Below are 3,535 nucleotides of genomic sequence, written 5' to 3' on the forward strand. Positions count from 1 at the left end.
CGTATTTATTTGTATTTGAGTAGATCTCAAGAATTTTTCGTATGAGAATTGAAATAAAACTTAAAATAAAATAAAAAGACAAAATGTAAAGATGAAATGAATTAAATGATTTAATTGCAAACAGATCAGACTGATTACAGGGTGGTCGAGCTCGAACTGAGAGATGATGAGCTCAACGAAAGCAAGAAAGAAATAATAATAATTCCAGAGACCGGCAAGGGCAAAACCGTCGTAACGACCCGCACGACCACCATTCGGCCATCTACCTCACTCGGACATGGAGTTCACTCGGCCATCCAGTTCAGCCCGCCATAGACTCACTCGTCCATCCGTCTCACTTGGCCATGGAGTTCACCCGGCCATCCATCTCACTCGGCCATGAACTCACTCGGTTGTCCACCTTACTCGGCCATGAAGTTCACTCGGCCATCCAGTTCAGCCGGCCATGGACTCACTCGGCCATCCATCTCAGCCGGCCATCCATCCCAGCCGGCCGTCCATCAACTGGCAGTCCGTCTCAGCTGACCGTCCGACTCAGCCAACCGTTCATTTCACCAGAGCATTCTTTGCTCCCTATAACTAGAGACCTTAGCTCTCTCCCAACGGTAATCCAATTTTGAGTCCTGAAACGCTGTCAAACTTCTAAGTCACTCGTTTCACTCTGTTGTCAATGGTGCCCACAAGAAGAGTTGTAATCTTTATATTGTACATTTGATGTAATAAAGTCTCATGAAGACTCTTGCTTGTAATTGCTTATCCATTAATAAAAAATTGAAACGTTCATTCAATCTTCCGTGTCTGTTTGAAGCTTTATGATAAAACATTAGTCTTTAGTCCATAAACAAACTAAACAACTTACGAAGAGACAAATGTAGATTTGCATGAACAAACTCTTCGTAGTTTGCTTAAAACGATACATTCGCAATCTAAGGGTCAAAGGACTATTGACCTCAGTATGATTGTTAGGAGAATCTATGATGTCTGGTTATGAGGCATTGAGAGTTGGAGACTCTATAGTTCTTCTAGGTATCTTCCGAAGGTACTGAATTGACCAGTGCACTTCTAGAGACAAGATAAGAACAAACCATTTAACCTCTTATGTCTCGAAGTCACTACGTATGAAACTGAAATGAGACATGTCATTTCACACCTTAGTATTCTCATTTGAGAAAGTCAGAGTTCGGACTCACTATGTGATTCCAAACAAGGCCTATTGGTGAAGTACTAAGTTGTAAGAATGTCATGAGTAACTTTGTGAAGTTCTCATAGATATGGAATTCATGTACAAGATTGCTGAAATGCAATGTATATCACCTCATGCTTTGTTCCTTAGAGTGTGAATAAATGAACTGGCCAGTGTCCAAATTGAGTCCTGACTCTTTTGGATGAAACAATGTGACTTGTTAGCTCCTCGTCAATACATTGTTTCTAACTTATTCACAAGCGACAAAGGAGTTGAGGAAATAACAGCTAGAAGGGTAAAATGGTAATTTTGTAAATCCCGACTAGCTGATGATATTCATGAAGGGTAAACACTGATAATATTCTGTGGATCCACTCATTACAATTAGGTTGAATTCTTGAGTAGAAAATAAATTCATTTGAACCGAGAGATTTTCAGTGTCAACTCTTTAGTGGAGTCAGTTGACATTAAGCTAAACTTGGAAAAGGTTTGTGAACTTTTGAGTCCAAGTATTTAGCTCAAGCTTTGTTCATTTGGATCCATGAGGTCACTGTCACGAATCACATCGATTAGGAATAGTTAAACTGGAAGCTAAGTCAAAACAAGAACGAAAATAGTCAAAAGGGTATTTTTGTCTTTTGAGACATAGGATGAAATGAATGTCAATAAATTTTTTGACAAGGTCATTTGATGACTTGATAATACTCGGCCATGACTTGATCATTGGGCCTTGTGGATTAATTTCATTTCATAAGAATTTTATTGAAAATTCTTAATGGGCATTTCTCATGTTGTCATGAACAAATGAAGAAGCTTCTAGAAGCTCCTTCTAGAGACCATTTGGGCGCCTACCCTATAGAGAAATAGGAGAGTTTATTTTGTGCATAAATGTATCAAGATACTTTCCAAAAGAAAAAGAGGAAACAAATTTGCATAAGGATGCTTAAGAATTTCGGCCAAGTAAGAAAAAGGCAAGGCAAGGAACAAAAAAGGAAACAAATCCAAGCCTTCTAGAAGGCAGCCTTGGCCGAGTGAATTAAAGGGGAAATGGGCAATTTTTGCTCATGAATATGTGATATTCTATAGAAGAAGAAACTACCTTATTGAATGTGAGACCTCTCCTATAAATAGGAGCCCCATTCTTCACATTTCATATATCCAAGTTTTAGAGATTTGAGAGACTCTCTCTCTAGAACCTTGGCCGCCCCTCTCCTCTCTATCTCTAGTCAATTTCGTTTTATTGTTTTGGCACCTAGGTCCTCATTTGACCTAGAGTTTAGCTCTGCGACTTCAAGACTCGTTCTTAAGTCGTAGTGTTTAAAAATGTCCACTCACTGATTGCTTTTATTTCGAGTGATTTAGTGATAGAAACTTTCGTGGTTGCTCGAGGTGCCGAGGAAAGAAAGAGAGACGTGCTGCGAGGGAGACGAGCGTTGCAACTTTCCAAAAGCTTCTCAAAATTCAAGCTTCAAGAAAGGTTAGTAAACTTCTAAGCTCATAATAGTTTTTATTTACATGTGCTTGCTCTTTGTCTAGGTTAGTAAAAACCGTTTTACTTGAAAAAGAAAATTTTTAAAATTCCGCCGCTTTGCGAAGCGTTAAACTTTTTCTTAAACCCTAGATCAATTCCAACACACTCATCTTTGGCCTCTCACCCCTAAACACCTTTCTCCCACCTCAATCACACTAATGTTGAGCATCGGATAGGTAAACAGAGGCAAACCCCTCTATTTCCCCTTTGTAATTCATCATTTACTCACCCCTTTCAGGTACAATGACGAGCTAAGACACCATTCACAGCTAGGGAGAACTCGGGACACTGAGTTCAGGACGCTGAAGCTCTAACGCGATCACTTGGTCCGACCTTGGGTCGAACCGTCTAGAGCCCTAAATAGTTGTTTGAAATGTTGGAATTGATCTAGGGTTTAAGAAAAAGATTAAACGCTTCGGGAAGCGGCGGAATTTTAAAAAATTTCTTTACAAGTAAAAACAGTTTTTACTAACAGTTTTCATACGTAGTGACTTCGAGACATAAGAGGTTAAATGGTTTGTTCTTATCTTGTCTCTAGAAGTGCACTAGTCAATTCAGTACCTTCAGAAGATACCTAGAAGAACTATAGAGTCTCCAACTCTCAATGCCTCATAACCAGACATCATAGATTCTTCTAACAATCGTACTGAGGTCAATAGTCCTTTGGCCCTTAGATTGCGAATATATCGTTTTAAGCAAACTACGAAGAGTTTGTTCATGCAAATCTACATTTGTCTCTTCGTAAGTTGTTAAGTTTGTTTATGGACTAAAAGACTAAGGTTTTATCATAAAGCTTCAAACAAAGAAAGAATGAATGAACG

The sequence above is a fragment of the Urtica dioica genome, chromosome 4, assembly GCF_054948205.1.
Source record: "Urtica dioica subsp. dioica isolate 48M chromosome 4, U.dioica_male_clone48M_v1_H2, whole genome shotgun sequence".
NCBI classification, from domain to species: Eukaryota; Viridiplantae; Streptophyta; class Magnoliopsida; order Rosales; family Urticaceae; genus Urtica; species Urtica dioica.